We start from the raw sequence: 21,969 nt of genomic DNA, 5'->3' as shown, positions 1-21,969 counted from the left end.
CACGGTCGAACCGGTAGGTCACGATCAAATGTCTCTCTTCCATTGTCAACAGGTCCACCAGCGGTCGGTACACCGGCGGATTCCGCCATTTTCCAATATGTCCCAACTGACGGTGCCTAAGAAGGACAACAGTGAAGAAACTGTCACCATTCCTCCAGGTATGTACCCACAGTCACACACAAGACTACAACAGACAATTAACCCCTCCGGGAAATGTTTTGAGTGTAGGCCTCGGTATGTGTGAAGCAGTAGTAAATGAAGCCATGTGGGCCCCTGAAATGGCGGCTGCCTGACCTCTAAACTGGGACAATGGAATTGTGGGGTAACTGCGCTGGTGTTGGACACCGTCGCGGTAGGTAGTTGTAGAGCGCGGCGCAATGCTGCATTGGTTAACATTGGACCCTATGGGTCCCAGGAGCCAATGAACAGGTGCGCTGGCGGTGATGATGCGCCCCGCCGCGGACGTCACCGCTGCGGACGTCACCACGATTTTCTATCTCTTCAATCACTAGATACCTGACCTTCGACAGGAGAGGACCTACACTGCTAGTGCTGCTGTGACCTCGGTCTGGAAGCGACGATGGCTGCTGCGTCTGGGGAAAGGGCCCCTGCCTTCACTGCACAGGAGTTGGAGAAACTTGTGGATGGGGTCCTCCCCCAGTACATGCTACTCTATGGTCCTCCAGAGGGCAGAGTTCTTACAACAGAAATGCATGGGGATGAATGGGCCACATGGACAGATTTGGGAGGGGCCCACTCACATTGACGGTGCAGTAGGTAATGACTGTTCCTCTTTCCTTGTGCATGTCATGTAGGTCAGCGCCCACCAGAAGAGGGACATTTGGCGTGCCATCGCCAAGGAAGTCCGGACCCTGGGGGCCCACCAGAGACGGGGCACCCACTGCCGGAAGAGATGGGAGGACATTCGCCGCTGCAGCAAGAAGACGGCGGAGACTCAGCTGGGGATGTCCTCCCAACGTAGGAGGGGTGCCCGTTGCACCATGACCTCCCTAATGTTCCGGATCCTGGCGGTGGCCTACCCGGAGTTGGATGGGCGCTTAAGGACATCACAGCAGACACAAGGGGGTGAGTAGAACCTCATTCTGTGGACTTTGCGTGCAGTGGAGGTGTCTGGGTGGGGAGGTGGGCTGTGGGTGTCCCTAGGCCAGGGCGAGTTAGATAGGCAAGGCCCCTCCGTAATGTAGGCCATGTGGGACTCTACCCAGCTGAGAACAGAGGCAAGTTGATGTATAGTTTCCCCTTTGCCATCCATGTGCGCAGATTTCTACCATTGCCATGTAGGCCATATCCCAGAAATTGCATGTGCAGAGGGCAGGAGCACGGCGTAATGCATGGGGCTGCTGCATCTTTCTTGTCCGCCAACGGTAGCGGTATGCCATGCACTAAAACTCTCTTTCTTCTGTTTCCCCCCCTTTTCCTGCTCTCCCTGTCCTTTTGTACATCAGCATCATCAGGCGGAGGTACAGTGGCACCGGAGCACGAGGGAGCTGCATCCCACATGGCCATGGAGGGCCACACCACAGACTCTGAATGCACCAGTGGGAAGGAAGGCGAGGGGAGCTTCACGTCAGCCACAGGATCACCAACCAGTGACACGGACTCGTCCGCCGATGTGAGCTCCCCTGTGGTGGCGGCACCATCTGTGCGCCCCACTTCTACAGGTACAGCCGCCACCTCCCCTACCAGCCCCGCCCTCCTAGCAGCCCCTCAGCGTTCGCCCCGTGCCCGCTCACCCAGGAGGGTAGGCATCACCTTCGCCCCAGGCACCTCAGGCCCTGCCCCAGTCACCCCTGCTGCCCTCAGTGAGGAGGCCATTGACCTCCTCAGGTCACTCACTGTTGGGCAGTCTACCATTGTGAATGCCATCCAGGGTGTAGAACAAGAGTTGCAACACGGTAATGCATTCCTGGAAGGCATTCATTCTGGTCAGGCTGCCCTTCAGCGAACCCTGCAATCTCTGGCCTCAGCACTGATGGCAGCAATTGTCCTTGTGTCCAGCCTCCCCCCTCCAACTTCCTCCACCCAGACCCAATCCCCTGTACCCCAGCCCATCCCAAGCACACCTACAGACCAGCAGGCACACAAGTCAACACCCAAAAGTGGCTCAAGCAAACATAGGCACCACACACACCACAGGCACTCACACAAGCATCACACCCATACAGACACAGCAACATCCACTGTCTCCACTGTGTCCCCCTCCTCCTCTTCTCCCTCCTCCCGTCTACACACACACCTGCATGCACCACATCTACAGGCACTAGGACTCGCACCAGGACACCCAGCACCACAAGCCACTCACCTGCACTCACCACCTCCACTGCCATTTACACGTCCCCTGTGTCCTCTCCCAGTGTGTCTGTGACGCCCCCTCCCAAAGTACCCAAACGCCGGCAATCACTCACCCAACATCCATCCACCTCACGACAGCCTCCAGTACCTGAACCTGCACCCAAAACACCTAAAGTGACACCTCCTACAACCACCTCCTCTACCTCCACTCCCAGACCCCCTCCAGCTACCCATCCCAGTGTCCGTCAGAAACTGTCCCTCTGTCAAATTGACCTGTTTGCCCCCCCCCCCCCCCTCCAGTTCATCAGTCCCGTCGTAACGCCTCAGCCAAAACGCCTCAGTGCCAGTGGTGCGTGTTCCAGGTTTTTGGAGTGCACGGTCCACCAGGGCAGGCAGTAGGACCCGGAGCCAAGGCACTTGCAGCCCACCCCCTGTAAGGGCTCTGAAATTGGAGAGTGGACGACGGGACCGTGTCAAGACTCCTGGTGGGACAACTGAAATGGGATCGAAGGCAATTGGTGAGTCAGCTGTAACTCCAAAGAAGGTGGGGAAGGTCCCGAGGAAGTCTGCCCAGCCTGTTGTGAGTGTCACGGCGGAGAACCGGCGGTCGAGACACAACCGCCAGCTCGTCGTTACTGGTCAGGAGACCACTGCCGGAGTCACAGCCCAGGAGGGCCCAAGTCTCGTTACTGGTCAGGAGACCACTGCCGGAGTCACAGCCCAGGAGGGCCCAAGTCTCGTTACTGGTCAGGAGACCACCGCCAGAGTCACAGCCCAGGAGTGCCCAAGTATCGTTACTGGTCAGGAGACCACCGCCGGAGTCACAGCCCAGGAGGGCCCAAGTATCGTTACTGGTCAGGAGACCACCGCCGGAGTCACAGCCCAGGAGGGCCCAAGTATCGTTACTGGTCAGGAGACCACCGCCGGAGTCACAGCCCAGGAGGGCACAAGTATCGTTACTGGTCAGGAGACCACCGCCGGAGTCACAGCCCAGGAGGGCACAAGTCTCGTTACTGGTCAGGAGACCACCGCCGGATTCACAGCCCAGGAGGGACCAGGATCCCACAGCCCCGCTGGGCAATGATGGACCTCAAGCCACACACCAATGTCCAGTGTGGAGATCGTCATGCCACACACCAATGTCCAGTGTAGAGATCGTCATGCCACACACCAATGTCAGTATCTGAACCGCCATGTCAGAGCACCGCTGAACAGGGCAAAGACTGCCATGGCTAAGCACCGCTGAACAGGGCCAAGAACGCCATGGTGAAGACCGCTGAACAGGGCAAAGACTGCCATTGCTAAGCACCGCTTAACAGGGCCAAGACCGCCATGGTGAAGACCGCTGAACAGGGCAAAAACTGCCATGGCTAAGCACTGCTGAACAGGGCCAAGACCGCCATGTCAAAGCACAGCTGAACAGGGCCAAGACCGCTATGGTGAAGACCGCTGAACAGGGCAAAGACCGCCATGTCAAAGCACCGCTGAACAGGGCAAAGACTGCCATGTCAAAGCACCGCTGAACAGGGCCAAGACCGCCATGGTGAAGACCGCTGAACAGGGCAAAGACCGCCATGTCAAAGCACCGCTGAACAGGGCCAAGATCGCCATGGTGAAGACCGCTGAACAGGGCCAAGACCGCCATGTCAAAGCACCGCTGAACAGGGCAAAGACTTCCATGTCAAAGCACCGCTGAACAGGGCCAAGACCGCCATGGTGAAGACCGCTGAACAGGGCAAAGACTGCCATGGCTAAGCACTGCTGAACAGGGCCAAGACCGCCATGGTGAAGACCGCTGAACAGGGCAAAAAACGCCATGTCAAAGCACCGCTGAACAGGGCAAAGACTGCCATGTCAAAGCACTGCTGAACAAGGCCAAGACCGCCATGGTGAAGACCGCTGAACAGGGCAAAGACCGCCATGTCAAAGCACCGCTGAACAGGGCAAAGACTGCCATGTCAAAGCACCGCTGAACAGGGCCAAGACCGCCATGGTGAAGACCGCTGAACAGGGCAAAGACTGCCATGGCTAAGCACTGCTGAACAGGGCCAAGACTGCCATGGTGAAGACCGCTGAACAGGGCAAAGACTGCCATGTCAAAGCACCGCTGAACAGGGCCAAGACCGCCATGGTGAAGACCGCTGAACAGGGCAAAGACCGCCATGTCAAAGCACCGCTGAACAGGGCAAAGACTGCCATGTCAAAGCACCGCTGAACAGGGCCAAGACCGCCATGGTGAAGACCGCTGAACAGGGCAAAGACTGCCATGGCTATGCACCGCTGAACAGGACCAAGACCGCCATGGTGAAGACCGCTGAACAGGGCAAAGACCGCCATGCCAAAGCACCGCTGAACAGGGCAAAGACTGCCATGTCAAAGCACTGCTGAACAGGGCCAAGACCGCCATGGTGAAGACCGCTGAACAGGGCAAAGACTGCCATGGCTAAGCACCGCTGAACAGGGCCAAGACCGCCATGGTGAAGACCGCTGAACAGGGCAAAGAACGCCATGTCAAAGCACCGCTGAACAGGGCAAAGACTGCCATGTCAAAGCACCGCTGAACAGGGCCAAGACCGCCATGGTGAAGACCGCTGAACAGGGCAAAGACCGCCATGTCAAAGCACCGCTGAACAGGGCAAAGACTGCCATGTCAAAGCACCGCTGAACAGGGCCAAGACCGCCATGGTGAAGACCGCTGAACAGGGCAAAGACCGCCATGTCAAAGCACTGCTGAACAGGGCAAAGACTGCCATGTCAAAGCACCGCTGAACAGGGCCAAGACCGCCATGGTGAAGACCGCTGAACAGGGCAAAGTCTGCCATGGGTAAGCACCGCTGAACAGGGCCAAGACCGCCATGGTGAAGACCGCTGAACAGGGAAAAGACCGCCATGTCAAAGCACCGCTGAACAGGGCAAAGACTGCCATGTCAAAGCACCGCTGAACAGGGCCAAGACCCCCATGGTGAAGACCGCTGAACAGGGCAAAGACCGCCATGTCAAAGCACCGCTGAACAGGGCAAAGACTGCCATGTCAAAGCACCACTGAACAGGTCAAAGACTGCCATGGTAAAGACCGCTGAACAAGGCAAACACCGTGTGGGTATGAATAGTCCGCCACATCAGGCATCCTTATCCCATGTGCAGCTGGGACAGTGACAGGACATGAACTTTCACGGGGAGACTCATCCTGTCTGGGCACCAGTCCCACCCAGTACCAGTAGAGAACTGCAGATACTTGCAAAAATGTAGCTTTGCATTCCCCAGGATGGTCTAGTGGCCAACCCACCCACTGTAAAGACTTGTGAGATTGTGGCTTTGCACTCCCCAGGATGGCACAGTGGGCAACCCACCCACTTGTGAGACTTGAGAGACTGTGGCTTTGCACTCCCAGGATGTAACAGTGGGCAACCCACCCACTGTAAAGACTTGTGAGACTGTGGCTTTGCACTCCCCAGGATGTAACAGTGGGCAAACCACCCACTGTAAAGACTTGTGAGACTGTGGCTTTGCACTCCCCAGGATGTAACAGTGGGCAACCCACCCACTGTAGAGACTTGTGAGACTGTGGTTTTGCACTCCCCAGGATGTTACAGTGGGCAAACCACCCACTTGTGAGACTTGAGAGACTGTGGCTTTGCACTCCCCAGGATACATCAATGGGCATGGAGCCCTGTCGTGGATCTGGCTTTGCATTCATCTGGCTGAGGTGCCCCCCCTTCCCTTCCCCCTGAGGTGCCTGTAGTGTTTCTATCTGATGCTCCGGCAGTGTTCTCTCGGATTTTGGTCAGGTATCTATTGTGGGCCTCGCCCATGCATTTTTGGACTGTTGGTGCACGGACATAGTTGTGTACATATCTGCATTACTTCTTGTATTGTAAATATAATTAGGACAGATTTCGAGATATATATCAGTATTTTTTGTATGACATGTATATTGGCACATTACAATGTTTGACCGCAATTCGCTTTGTCTTTGCATTCTTCCGGGGGGATTGTGGGTTGTTCATGTGATTTTTGTAAATGCATTGGTGTGTATGTTGTCATATGCGAGGGTGGGGGTGTTTGGTGGGTGTCCCCCTAACTTTTTCCTCCCCCCTCCCCGTGTCGTAGATGCAGTACTCACCGGTATCTTTTGTGCCTACGTCGCTGTTGGTCGTAGAGGAGCAGAAAGACAAAGGCAGGTAGGATTTGGATTTCCGGCTCCATGGAGTCGTCGTTCCTTGTGGAGTGTGTTAAGGTGAGCGTTTTCCCATAACAAAAGCTGTTTCCGCCGTGTTTTTATCCACGGAGAATCCGCCCCGGAAAAGTTGGCATAATAGTGTGGGCGGTACATTGTCTCCTGCCTGTCTGTTGGCGGTGACCGCCACGCTGTTTGTCTGTACCACCGTGGCGGGCGATGTGTTAAAGTGGCTGTCTTTGTTGGCGGTTTCCGCCAGGGTCGTAATTCCCTTTTTTTGTCTGCCAGCCTGTTTGCGGTATTTCCGCAGCTTTAACACCGTCCGCCAGGGTTGTAATGACTACCTATGTCTTGAGGTGACTCCTATCACTTCCAGGGAACCTCCACGGGAAGGGGCATCAAGTGGGCAGAGAAGAACATTAGGGATCATCCTTGGGTGGGAGGTCAAATTTGGGATGGGTGGGTTTGGGATGGGTGGAGTCTTTCTTTGGAATTCTTCTTGGCGGGAGGAATATGGGTGCAGGGGGGCAGGTATGACAGGGGAGGACTTGGATGTGGAAGGGATGGCTTGGGATGTGGGTTGGGACCTCTTCGATTTGTGAGGGGGTTTAGAGAGAACTGAGGAAAGGGCACGCTTCAAAAGGAAACTCTCCTTCAAAACACGGGGATGGTCATCAGAAGTAGTTGGAGATTTGGAGGTTGAGGGAGTGGTTGTCTGGTGTGTAGATGTCTTGGATGTGTGCGTGTGATATGCATATAATCACTGAAGGTGTGGGGTAGTAGGAACTGAGGGTAGGACTGGGTTAGTCTTTATTCAGTGCCCGGTATTAGTTAGGTTGCTTTAAATCCTGAAGCGGGAAAATCATGGTGCTGTGTTGTCCTACAGGAGTAGTGGGGAATTTCCTTTACGGACTAGGTGGTCTCACTGCCGGAAGAGATGGGAGGACATTCGCCGCTGCAGCAAGAAGACGGCGGAGACTCAGCTGGGGATGTCCTCCCAACGTAGGAGGGGTGCCTGTTGCACCATGACCTCCCTAATGTTCCGGATCCTGGCGGTGGCCTACCCGGAGTTGGATGGGCGCTTAAGGACATCACAGCAGACACAAGGGGGTGAGTAGAACCTCATTCTGTGGACTTTGCGTGCAGTGGAGGTGTCTGGGTGGGGAGGTGGGCTGTGGGTGTCCCTAGGCCAGGGCGAGTTAGATAGGCAAGGCCCCTCCGTAATGTAGGCCATGTGGGACTCTACCCAGCTGAGAACAGAGGCAAGTTGATGTATAGTTTCCCCTTTGCCATCCATGTGCGCAGATTTCTACCATTGCCATGTAGGCCATATCCCAGAAATTGCATGTGCAGAGGGCAGGAGCACGGCGTAATGCATGGGGCTGCTGCATCTTTCTTGTCCGCCAACGGTAGCGGTATGCCATGCACTAAAACTCTCTTTCTTCTGTTTCCCCCCCTTTTCCTGCTCTCCCTGTCCTTTTGTACATCAGCATCATCAGGCGGAGGTACAGTGGCACCGGAGCACGAGGGAGCTGCATCCCACATGGCCATGGAGGGCCACACCACAGACTCTGAATGCACCAGTGGGAAGGAAGGCGAGGGGAGCTTCACGTCAGCCACAGGATCACCAACCAGTGACACGGACTCGTCCGCCGATGTGAGCTCCCCTGTGGTGGTGGCACCATCTGTGCGCCCCACTTCTACAGGTACAGCCGCCACCTCCCCTACCAGCCCCGCCCTCCTAGCAGCCCCTCAGCGTTCGCCCCGTGCCCGCTCACCCAGGAGGGTAGGCATCACCTTCGCCCCAGGCACCTCAGGCCCTGCCCCAGTCACCCCTGCTGCCCTCAGTGAGGAGGCCATTGACCTCCTCAGGTCACTCACTGTTGGGCAGTCTACCATTGTGAATGCCATCCAGGGTGTAGAACAAGAGGTGCAACACGGTAATGCATTCCTGGAAGGCATTCATTCTGGTCAGGCTGCCCTTCAGCGAACCCTGCAATCTCTGGCCTCAGCACTGATGGCAGCAATTGTCCCTGTGTCCAGCCTCCCCCCTCCAACTTCCTCCACCCAGACCCAATCCCCTGTACCCCAGCCCATCCCAAGCACACCTACAGACCAGCAGGCACACAAGTCAACACCCAAAAGTGGCTCAAGCAAACATAGGCACCACACACACCACAGGCACTCACACAAGCATCACACCCATACAGACACAGCAACATCCACTGTCTCCACTGTGTCCCCCTCCTCCTCTTCTCCCTCCTCCCGTCTACACACACACCTGCATGCACCACATCTACAGGCACTAGGACTCGCACCAGGACACCCAGCACCACAAGCCACTCACCTGCACTCACCACCTCCACTGCCATTTACACGTCCCCTGTGTCCTCTCCCAGTGTGTCTGTGACGCCCCCTCCCAAAGTACCCAAACGCCGGCAATCACTCACCCAACATCCATCCACCTCACGACAGCCTCCAGTACCTGAACCTGCACCCAAAACACCTAAAGTGACACCTCCTACAACCGCCTCCTCTACCTCCACTCCCAGACCCCCTCCAGCTACCCATCCCAGTGTCCGTCAGAAACTGTCCCTCTGTCAAATTGACCTGTTTGCCCCCACCCCCCCCTCCAGTTCATCAGTCCCGTCGTAACGCCTCAGCCAAAACGCCTCAGTGCCAGTGGTGCGTGTTCCAGGTTTTTGGAGTGCACGGTCCACCAGGGCAGGCAGTAGGACCCGGAGCCAAGGCACTGGCAGCCCACCCCCTGTAAGGGCTCTGAAATTGGAGAGTGGACGACGGGACCGTGTCAAGACTCCTGGTGGGACAACTGAAATGGGATCGAAGGCAATTGGTGAGTCAGCTGTAACTCCAAAGAAGGTGGGGAAGGTCCCGAGGAAGTCTGCCCAGCCTGTTGTGAGTGTCACGGTGGAGAACCGGCGGTCGAGACACAACCGCCAGCTCGTCGTTACTGGTCAGGAGACCACTGCCGGAGTCACAGCCCAGGAGGGCCCAAGTCTCGTTACTGGTCAGGAGACCACCGCCAGAGTCACAGCCCAGGAGGGCCCAAGTCTTGTTACTGGTCAGGAGACCACCGCCGGAGTCACAGCCCAGGTGGGCACAAGTATCGTTACTGGTCAGGAGACCACCGCCGGAGTCACAGCCCAGGAGGGCACAAGTATCGTTACTGGTCAGGAGACCACCGCCGGAGTCACAGCCCAGGAGGGCACAAGTATCGTTACTGGTCAGGAGACCACCGCCGGAGTCACAGCCCAGGAGGGCACAAGTATCGTTACTGGTCAGGAGACCACCGCCGGAGTCACAGCCCAGGAGGGCACAAGTCTCGTTACTGGTCAGGAGACCACCGCCGGATTCACAGCCCAGGAGGGACCAGGATCCCACAGCCCCGCTGGGCAATGATGGACCTCAAGCCACACACCAATGTCCAGTGTGGAGATCGTCATGCCACACACCAATGTCCAGTGTAGAGATCGTCATGCCACACACCAATGTCAGTATCTGAACCGCCATGTCAGAGCACCGCTGAACAGGGCAAAGACTGCCATGGCTAAGCACCGCTGAACAGGGCCAAGAACGCCATGGTGAAGACCGCTGAACAGGGCAAAGACTGCCATTGCTAAGCACCGCTTAACAGGGCCAAGACCGCCATGGTGAAGACCGCTGAACAGGGCAAAAACTGCCATGGCTAAGCACTGCTGAACAGGGCCAAGACCGCCATGTCAAAGCACAGCTGAACAGGGCCAAGACCGCTATGGTGAAGACCGCTGAACAGGGCAAAGACCGCCATGTCAAAGCACCGCTGAACAGGGCAAAGACTGCCATGTCAAAGCACCGCTGAACAGGGCCAAGACCGCCATGGTGAAGACCGCTGAACAGGGCAAAGACCGCCATGTCAAAGCACCGCTGAACAGGGCCAAGATCGCCATGGTGAAGACCGCTGAACAGGGCCAAGACCGCCATGTCAAAGCACCGCTGAACAGGGCAAAGACTTCCATGTCAAAGCACCGCTGAACAGGGCCAAGACCGCCATGGTGAAGACCGCTGAACAGGGCAAAGACTGCCATGGCTAAGCACTGCTGAACAGGGCCAAGACCGCCATGGTGAAGACCGCTGAACAGGGCAAAAAACGCCATGTCAAAGCACCGCTGAACAGGGCAAAGACTGCCATGTCAAAGCACCGCTGAACAAGGCCAAGACCGCCATGGTGAAGACCGCTGAACAGGGCAAAGACCGCCATGTCAAAGCACCGCTGAACAGGGCAAAGACTGCCATGTCAAAGCACCGCTGAACAGGGCCAAGACCGCCATGGTGAAGACCGCTGAACAGGGCAAAGACTGCCATGGCTAAGCACTGCTGAACAGGGCCAAGACTGCCATGGTGAAGACCGCTGAACAGGGCAAAGACTGCCATGTCAAAGCACCGCTGAACAGGGCCAAGACCGCCATGGTGAAGACCGCTGAACAGGGCAAAGACCGCCATGTCAAAGCACCGCTGAACAGGGCAAAGACTGCCATGTCAATGCACCGCTGAACAGGGCCAAGACCGCCATGGTGAAGACCGCTGAACAGGGCAAAGACTGCCATGGCTAAGCACCGCTGAACAGGGCCAAGACCGCCATGGTGAAGACCGCTGAACAGGGCAAAGAACGCCATGTCAAAGCACCGCTGAACAGGGCAAAGACTGCGATGTCAAATCACCGCTGAACAGGGCCAAGACCGCCATGGTGAAGACCGCTGAACAGGGCAAAGACTGCCATGGCTAAGCACCGCTGAACAGGACCAAGACCGCCATGGTGAAGACCGCTGAACAGGGCAAAGACCGCCATGCCAAAGCACCGCTGAACAGGGCAAAGACTGCCATGTCAAAGCACTGCTGAACAGGGCCAAGACCGCCATGGTGAAGACCGCTGAACAGGGCAAAGACTGCCATGGCTAAGCACCGCTGAACAGGGCCAAGACCGCCATGGTGAAGACCGCTGAACAGGGCAAAGAACGCCATGTCAAAGCACCGCTGAACAGGGCAAAGACTGCCATGTCAAAGCACCGCTGAACAGGGCCAAGACCGCCATGGTGAAGACCGCTGAACAGGGCAAAGACCGCCATGCCAAAGCACCGCTGAACAGGGCAAAGACTGCCATGTCAAAGCACCGCTGAACAGGGCTAAGACCGCCATGGTGAAGACCGCTGAACAGGGCAAAGACCGCCATGTCAAAGCACCGCTGAACAGGGCAAAGACTGCCATGTCAAAGCACCGCTGAACAGGGCCAAGACCGCCATGGTGAAGACCGCTGAACAGGGCAAAGACCACCATGTCAAAGCACTGCTGAACAGGGCAAAGACTGCCATGTCAAAGCACCGCTGAACAGGGCCAAGACCGCCATGGTGAAGACCGCTGAACAGGGCAAAGTCTGCCATGGCTAAGCACCGCTGAACAGGGCCAAGACCGCCATGGTGAAGACCGCTGAACAGGGAAAAGACCGCCATGTCAAAGCACCGCTGAACAGGGCAAAGACTGCCATGTCAAAGCACCGCTGAACAGGGCCAAGACCCCCATGGTGAAGACCGCTGAACAGGGCAAAGACCGCCATGTCAAAGCACCGCTGAACAGGGCAAAGACTGCCATGTCAAAGCACCACTGAACAGGTCAAAGACTGCCATGGTAAAGACCGCTGAACAAGGCAAACACCGTGTGGGTATGAATAGTCCGCCACATCAGGCATCCTTATCCCATGTGCAGCTGGGACAGTGACAGGACATGAACTTTCACGGGGAGACTCATCCTGTCTGGGCACCAGTCCCACCCAGTACCAGTAGAGAACTGCAGATACTTGCAAAAATGTAGCTTTGCATTCCCCAGGATGGTCTAGTGGCCAACCCACCCACTGTAAAGACTTGTGAGACTGTGGCTTTGCACTCCCCAGGATGGCACAGTGGGCAACCCACCCACTTGTGAGACTTGAGAGACTGTGGCTTTGCACTCCCAGGATGTAACAGTGGGCAACCCACCCACTGTAAAGACTTGTGAGACTGTGGCTTTGCACTCCCCAGGATGTAACAGTGGGCAAACCACCCACTGTAAAGACTTGTGAGACTGTGGCTTTGCACTCCCCAGGATGTAACAGTGGGCAACCCACCCACTGTAGAGACTTGTGAGACTGTGGCTTTGCACTCCCCAGGATACATCAATGGGCATGGAGCCCTGTCGTGGATCTGGCTTTGCATTCATCTGGCTGAGGTGCCCCCCCTTCCCTTCCCCCTGAGGTGCCTGTAGTGTTTCTATCTGATGCTCCGGCAGTGTTCTCTCGGATTTTGGTCAGGTATCTATTGTGGGCCTCGCCCATGCATTTTTGGACTGTTGGTGCACGGACATAGTTGTGTACATATCTGCATTACTTCTTGTATTGTAAATATAATTAGGACAGATTTCGAGATATATATCAGTATTTTTTGTATGACATGTATATTGGCACATTACAATGTTTGACCGCAATTCGCTTTGTCTTTGCATTCTTCCGGGGGGATTGTGGGTTGTTCATGTGATTTTTGTAAATGCATTGGTGTGTATGTTGTCATATGCGAGGGTGGGGGTGTTTGGTGGGTGTCCCCCTAACTTTTTCCTCCCCCCTCCCTGTGTCGTAGATGCAGTACTCACCGGTATCTTTTGTGCCTACGTCACTGTTGGTCGTAGAGGAGCAGAAAGACAAAGGCAGGTAGGATTTGGATTTCCGGCTCCATGGAGTCGTCGTTCCTCGTGGAGTGTGTTAAGGTGAGCGTTTTCCCATAACAAAAGCTGTTTCCGCCGTGTTTTTATCCACGGAGAATCCGCCCCGGAAAAGTTGGCATAATAGTGTGGGCGGTACATTGTCTCCTGCCTGTCTGTTGGCGGTGACCGCCACGCTGTTTGTCTGTACCGCCGTGGCGGGCGATGTGTTAAAGTGGCTGTCTTTGTTGGCGGTTTCCGCCAGGGTCGTAATTCCCTTTTTTTGTCTGCCAGCCTGTTTGCGGTATTTCCGCAGCTTTAACACCGTCCGCCAGGGTTGTAATGACTACCTATGTCTTGAGGTGACTCCTATCACTTCCAGGGAACCTCCACGGGAAGGGGCATCAAGTGGGCAGAGAAGAACATTAGGGATCATCCTTGGGTGGGAGGTCAAATTTGGGATGGGTGGGTTTGGGATGGGTGGAGTCTTTCTTTGGAATTCTTCTTGGCGGGAGGAATATGGGTGCAGGGGGGCAGGTATGACAGGGGAGGACTTGGATGTGGAAGGGATGGCTTGGGATGTGGGTTGGGACCTCTTCGATTTGTGAGGGGGTTTAGAGAGAACTGAGGAAAGGGCACGCTTCAAAAGGAAACTCTCCTTCAAAACACGGGGATGGTCATCAGAAGTAGTTGGAGATTTGGAGGTTGAGGGAGTGGTTGTCTGGTGTGTAGATGTCTTGGATGTGTGCGTGTGATATGCATATAATCACTGAAGGTGTGGGGTAGTAGGAACTGAGGGTAGGACTGGGTTAGTCTTTATTCAGTGCCCGGTATTAGTTAGGTTGCTTTAAATCCTGAAGCGGGAAAATCATGGTGCTGTGTTGTCCTACAGGAGTAGTGGGGAATTTCCTTTACGGACTAGGTGGTCTCACACATATAATAGTAAGGGAAACCCCCCCCCCCCGGCACTAGCCAGACCAGAGGCAAATCGCCCCCAACTCCAGGGTAAGTCACAATTGCATGCGTGTGTGAGTGCTTTTTACATTTCTCACCTATTGCTGTGTCGTGTGCAGTGGTTTGCCACTCTTTTCACTCTGAATAAATTGTGATTTATTTATCATCTATCATAGGCCTACCCCACCGTGAACTACCTGTTCAGGTAGGCCATACATTATTCACTTTGAGCACCCCACTTACTACGTGTGCTCTGACCCTGACGAATGACCCTGACCTACCAGCACTCAGTGAGGGCAGAAACATGTTGGTCTTATGTATTTCTTTTTAGACTCCAAGAGACATTATTCTCTAACGAGCCTCCCCCTCTTATTTTTAGTCTTACCAGCATGCACCACCATTAAAACTAGCAATAGCTACTGGTGACATGTTTGGTAATTTTATTATTCACCCCTTCTGGATCACTGTAACTATCCAGTCAGTTTAATTTCAGCACTCCCTCTGGTTCTTTTAACCAAGAGGTTGAGTCCGCCCGAGTAGTATCATCTTACTTGGGTGGGGCTAGGTGGTCAAATGATGAAGCAAGACACTATTATGTGTGTGAGACCACCTAGTCCATAAAGGAAATTCCCCACTACTTCTGTAGGACAACACAGCACCATGATTTTCCCGCTTCAGGATTTAAAGCAACCTAACTAATACCGGGCACTGAATAAAGACTAACCCAGTCCTACCCTCAGTTCCTACTACCCCACACCTTCAGTGATTATATAGATTTCTCTTGGGAGGCGGTGTGGGTTAGCTATACTCCCAGTGCTCTCCTTTTGTGTACCTGCGTGTGATATGCTTCTGTTTGGGTGGTGTTTGTTGCATGTGTGAGTGTGGTAATTTGCATGTCTTGGGTGTCAGAGTCACCAGATCCTCGGGGTCTGTGCACGTTCCCAACACGTCCACCACAAGACAGCTCCAATACTCTGATTAGAATGTCACAGAGTGTAAGAGAGTCCAAGTGGGGGAAAGGGGATTAGGTAGGGAACAGCTGGGAAGGAGACCTGTAGGAAGCAAAAAGGTTAAAACACACAATATCAAAATTATATCATATGAATCATTACTAGACTATGATTCTAAGCATTGTCATACTGGAAACATGGATAACTTTAGCTTGGACTAAATAACTAGGCCTCAAGATGTCTGGTTACCTGTGAAGGCATCAAGAAGGATTAATACAAACTTTCCAATGAACCTTTCAATGAAATGTTACACATGGATTAGAAACATCATAACCTTCTAGAATTTCATTTTCAAATTCAAGCATAGTCTTTTGCATGAGGACAAGAAAAGATACTGAATGAATTCTATAACACCATAGGAATTGTACTTAAGGGACTTATTATGCACATACAATATAACATCTAGAATTCTAACACTTTAGTTTCTTAAAATACAGGAACATGAATTGCGCACATTGCGGATTTCCACAAGAGAGTTTGGAAATATCATGAAATGGTTGCGCACAATGAATAACATGAGTTAGGCACAAGAAATGAATCGCGTGTCTTGCCGATTCGAAGGCCACCAAGTAAATGCCATAAAATGGTAGCGCACAATGAACATCATGAGTTCAGCACCATAAATGAATCGCGTGTCTTGCTGATTCGTATACCACCATGTGAATGCCACGAAATGGTGGCGCACAATGAGTAACATGAGTTCAGCACAAGAAATGAATTGCGCGTCTTGCCGATTCGAATGTCACAGCGTAAATGCCATGAAATGGTAACACACAATGAATATCATGAGTTAAGCACATTAAATGAATTGCGCGTTTTGCTGATTCGAATGCTACCTTGTGAATGCCATGAAATGGTAGCGCACACTGAATATTCATGAATTAAGCACAAGGAAGGAAAGAAATGCCATGAAACACCAAGCACACATTCAAATGCACCAGAGCAAATTGTTTTATCATGCAAATTAGGCCCAAGAACTCGAAAGCCTTCGAGAATGGGGTCGGGGGCCCAGCCCGACCTCCGTCTTACCGCCCTGATCAAGAATCACCAACAAAGTGAAAGGCCAATGACTGGAAGATCAACATAGGCCTCCGGAACAGGAGCTCAGGAAGTTGCTGCTGCTCTGCACCGGGACCTCTGAATAGTGAGCATGTGGAGCTGGGCTGGCTCCCTTATATAGAGTCTTGGCCCAGCCCACAAACCACACCCAGGCATGCTGCAGGGAAAGCTTCTAGAAGGCCCTGGAAAGGGATTACACCCTGACACACTCTGAAAGCCTGCTGCAATACATTGCAAATGAACAGTATTTATAAGCACCTTGAACAGAAGTCTTCAGGATTAAACTCTGCAATGCAAAAGGTTAAACAACAGCATATCAGCACAATGCATAAATTACGTTATCTTGAAAGTGCTGGGTTTTTGCATTCTAGTCGCCCGTAGAGCGCGCACTGCTCTGATGTTGACATTGGGGCTGGGAGGTGGAGGTGCTGGGTGATAGAGTGGTGGATGTGTGTGTGTGTCTGTTGGAGTGGTGTCTGCAGATATGCTGACTGTGGTAGATGTTTGTATGCCTGTTGGGGTGGTGTCTGTGGGTATGCTGGATATGGTGGATGTCCATGTGTTTGTTGGGGTGATGTCTATGGGTACGGCGGGGGTGGTGGGTGTGTCACTGGCTATTGTGGTGGTGCCAGTGGGTATGCTGGATGTGGGTGGGGTGGTGTGTATACCTGTTGAAGTGGTGATTGATGTTGTGTTTGTGGGTGTATTTAGAGTGCCTGAATGCCAGTGTGTCTTGTGGCGTTTGTGTTTATGTGTGCAGCTTGTGTGTGTTGAGGAGGGTGCATGTGGATGTGTCTGTGTGCTTGAGATAGGTAGGGGAATGAGGAATATATATTAGAAAGAAGGAGATGGAGGGGGAGCGTGGAGGGTAACTGGCTGCTGTCATTGAGGAGGCCAGAACTTGATAAGATCTCTGTATGTCAGATGGTACAATGAATGCCTTCAGGAAGGCACTGGTCTGCTGAAGTTGGCTGGCCAATCCCTGGATGCATTCACAATGGCAGTGTGGCCCACAGAGATGCTCCTCAAGAGGTCAATAGCCTCTTCACTCTGGGCAGCAGGGGGAACAGGGGCTGGGGCGGAGATTCCTCTGGCAAAGGAGAAGCCCACACTCTTGAGTGAGTGGGCACGGCCAACTGGGTGGGGAGCAACAGGGAGGACGGCAATAGAACTGGGGGTGGCGGACAAAGATGGTACAGGAGTATGTCCTGATGGGTCCGTCACCAGTAGGGAGTGGCCACTGGAGGTTGAATCTGATAAGGAAGAAATTTTTTATGTTTCCTCCATGGCAATCCCCTAACCCTCCAGGCCACAGGGGCAGTGTCAGTGTTGTCTTGACCAGAGGTACTGTGGTCAGATGCTTACCCACTTGGTTGTGCGCTGTCTCCTTCACTTGCCTGGGATGATGCTGCAAATACAAAGAGGACGAGGGTCAACACATGTTTCTGAACATTCTTGAACAGCAGCTGTGATTAACAAACATTACCATGTAGTCAATTAGGCCCCACCAGCACACTACAGCACAGAGGCTCCACAGCATATGCATGCATGTTATCTGAACTGTCAACAGTTGCCCACAGTAAAATCTGAATCACAGACAACTACAACTGTGTGGCTGAAGTTGTACAATCACAGTAGCCACTGAACAAGTAGAAAACTATATCACCTTCAATGCATTGCTCAGTTACCAATGTCATACAATAGTAGCCCAATGCCAAGTTCATTCCCACAGATCCAACACAAGGTCATGCAGACATCTATTAGTCACATACACAATAACACAACAATGTCAAAATGATGTTCCCAGAACATGCCATGCTACTGACAAAAGTACAGTAGCCTGGAGATGGTGACATGGAAATACTCATGTCACACTGGAAACAGATGAACAATGCACACTTCACCAAGTGAAATGTATCCCAATGGAGTCATGGATGTAGTACTAATGTTGCTCAGATATGCTACACATTTGGCATGGAAATGGACACTTGAGACAAAATGTACAAATTGTTAGGGAGATGTGTCCCTAAAATCTACTACACAACAAATAAGCAAGCCCCAGGGAAATTGCCACTAATGTCTGGCTCCCCTTGCAATGACATACTCTGATTGCATCAGCAGATGCCATTAGTCCTTTGTATGTTGGAGAGGCACAGAGATTTGCAAGTACTTGTAGAAGGCCCTCAACATGTTGCCCAAAGGGAAGCTACATCACTGTCTCCATTTTGGTCTTAAAAACCCAGATGTCTGTGGATGAATGGGTGCACCCAAACACATATGATTCCAACATAACTGCAAGTTACTCAGTGATGCATGTCAACAGTCAGGTTACAAACCTTCCCCATTACATGTGTGTAGTGCACTTTCCCACATCATGCCACACAAATGGCATTAAATGCACATTGTGGCTAAAAAATCTACGATCGATACATGTCATGTCCTACTTGCTACAGCAACTGTGCTTGCCAAATGAAATGCAAAGATGAATGAGGCCATAAGTTAGCCAGCAAGCAATGGTGACACTGTCCTGTCTGTATTACCACATGAAATGTACCCCAATTGCAAATGTCCTTTTCTAAACACAGGTTGTCATGCACATATACTGTATGTGAGGGGAAACAGAAATCATTCCATGAACACAGGTAGACCATGCATGAAACAGCAGTGTACACATTTTGTCAAAAGAGAAAGGGACACATGCTAACATGCAGGCACAAAGAATGTTGGCAACAGTGATGGCACACAAATCATGTCAATAGACAATTTATGTTTACCAAGGGGAAGTATTGATATGTAGCTGACCCAAAGAACAATGTATGCTATGTCATGTGTATGAAGGCCATCTTCACATTACAGACAGTAGTGAGGCACGAGCAACCGTCACACGCTGAGGACAAGTAGCCTCTGGATGGCAGATGACAATATACTCATTTGACCATCCACATGGCTGAGGACACTGAACCATCACATCCTTTCCTTTGACCTGTAGCACTGAGGAGTAGTGGTCTGTAGCGTAGAATTTACATCTGCAACAACAACAAACATTACTTGATTAATTAATGTACACAGCCATGTGTTGTCCCTGGAGGGCAATTTGTTTGTGGATTGTACTCAGTTGTGTCCTAGTTCCCTGGGCTAATAGGGCAGGCACATCAGTATGCACCACATTACATATTTACACAAACAGTCACTCATCTACTGTGCCACACATGGTTAATCCTTAAACGTCAGGGGGAGATGTCAGAACCTAACACATCAATTTGGCAAAGTGACTGGCAGGAATATGCCCTGTACTCACACTCTTGTGGCTGCTGTGCTCCTCTCAAATGCCCATCAAGTTCTGGGTACACCACCGCCAGGATGCGGACATTAGGATGGTCATGGTCCAAAGTGCACCCACCCATGTTGGGAGGACAGCCCCAGCTGGACCTCCGCGATGTTCGGGCCCAGCGTCTCAGGTCCTCACACATCTTGCAACAGTGTGAGCTCTGCCAGCTGTGGACCCCCAGGGTCCACACCTTCTGGGTGATGGTTCTCCATATCTCCTTCTTCTGATGGGCGTTTAACTGCATGGATGCGAGAGACAAATCAAAAGATTACTATCACAAGTTTCAGAAAAATGGTTGTGCCACACACATGTCAGAAATACCAAGTTAAATTTAAAAAATGTTCAATTTGTCAACACACAAGAAGTATAAAGCACACAAGCCAATAACTACAGAGACATGACTACAGATGTTTGTATCCACCAGGCAGACTAACCAACTACCCTACTCAGGGACTACAATGACTAAGCAAGCCTACTCACATTAGGTAGCCCATGCTCAAGCAACATGTACTATGATTTGACCACAATGAAACACTATGCACATGTACAGCTTCTGAAGGGTGTATTCCTTAAGCCTGAATGAACCAATGCATTCACACTTTGTGAGAGTGACTCACTGCAAATAGTCCCTACAGGCAGATTTCACCATTTCACTTGAGTGACAATGAATGGGCTAGCATGGTGGGTACATTTACTGTCTTCCCTGTGCATATGTGAACCTACTAAATGCAGAATCATGCCACTTCAGGGGGCGGGGATACTGTGGTATGTACCTGTACCACAGAACACCGCTTTGGACATATGTGACTATCCTACAGAGATGACATCCATCATACAAAGGTATGTATTGTATAATTTCAGCTATGTAACCAAGCTACTGAGTCACATCTCATGGCCTCCCAGGAATCAACACATTGTCTGCACTGTGGGGCAGTCATTTGTGCAAAAAGCCTGTACTGTGCAATTATGACACGTGAAGGTGACAACAGAGCTGTAGGAGTAAGGGACCTGTCATGAGTTTAAGACACACATTGACAAAGATGCTAAATGCACATACAACTATTTCTGGGATGTACCTGAGTACCCATTCCTAATCCAGTCAATGGACTGAGGCATCCAGAACAGGTTTTGCCACTAGAACATCATATTGTCCACATGACAGGATCTGCTGCTGTGCAGGAAGTGGGCAGCGTGCCACCGTTGCATAGCCACAGTGACACTCCCACAGCATGGACTAATGCCCCATACTGTGATATACATGTGGCAAGCCCTGGTCTCTGCAGGCTGAGCATTTAGAGCCTACATGACACTCACATTTCCATCACTTTCATGCATGACAGTACATCATATGACCATCAACAATTTGGAATGTGGTTAGTGTGGCAACCTGAAGGGCAAAGCGAGTCAGGATATGCCTTCTAGTTAACAGTTTTGCAAGGCCAGAAGTGGGGTGAAAGGTCTGTGGTACTATACACAATGCTTACAATATCCTCAAATTACTTAGGCAAGATGCATACACAATCTGTCATTCACAAACATGTTGTCCATCATGTACAACCATCTTGATGAAAGAGGTGTCACTGGATGGCAATACAGTATCCTTGCCTAGTTATGTGCATCCAACACAAGGAGGATCTAGGACTACAAAAAAACCACAACACAATGTTAATGAATACAAAATATAGTACTGGCCACAATACCTGCACAATGTACATCCCATAGATGCCACACAGAGTGCAACAATAGGCACCCAAGAAGTGTAACTGGTACACAGGGGCACATTGTAGCCTGTGAGGAGGGAAAGGACTGCTCCTCTTGTGAGCCGTAGAGTTGTCCATACATTAGAAGGAATTCATTAACAAGCCAGTAGTTGCCAGCTGGGATGTATACCTTGTGTCATGTCTATCCAGTCAGAAATGCTTTGTCATATGATAATATTGGCATGCATCATGCATGTTGCTGTGGATACACTGAATAATGTTACAAATCATGTCTTAACAAACATAGGTTCCCTGGGGGAGGGAGATTGCAGCATCATCCTGTCTACCGTTGATTGCTAGACCTTTAGACCATGGAGCAATGGCATATAATTATTTTGTATAAAGATGGGCCCGGGATGGGCAAACAATAGTGGATTTATACTGTCAGTTGGAGCCAGATCTGATGCCAGCTATTAGTAATCCAACCTCTATACCACCCATTGTACAAGTCATGTCAGAACTGCACTTCCTGGACACAGGGTCCTTTCAACATACAGTGGCCCTGTCTGCTGGTATGTCCCAACCTATGTTCAGTCTGGTGTTGAAGGATTTCCTCTCAGCAAAGGTAAAACACATTAACAGCTATATCATGTTCCCACAACGTGAGAATTTAGCCAATCTGAAGGCTGACTTTTGTGACTTTGCCCA

The sequence above is a fragment of the Pleurodeles waltl genome, chromosome 9, assembly GCF_031143425.1.
Source record: "Pleurodeles waltl isolate 20211129_DDA chromosome 9, aPleWal1.hap1.20221129, whole genome shotgun sequence".
NCBI classification, from domain to species: Eukaryota; Metazoa; Chordata; class Amphibia; order Caudata; family Salamandridae; genus Pleurodeles; species Pleurodeles waltl.
The sequence above is the reverse complement of the archived record's forward strand: the minus strand, read 5'-3'. Positions refer to the sequence as shown.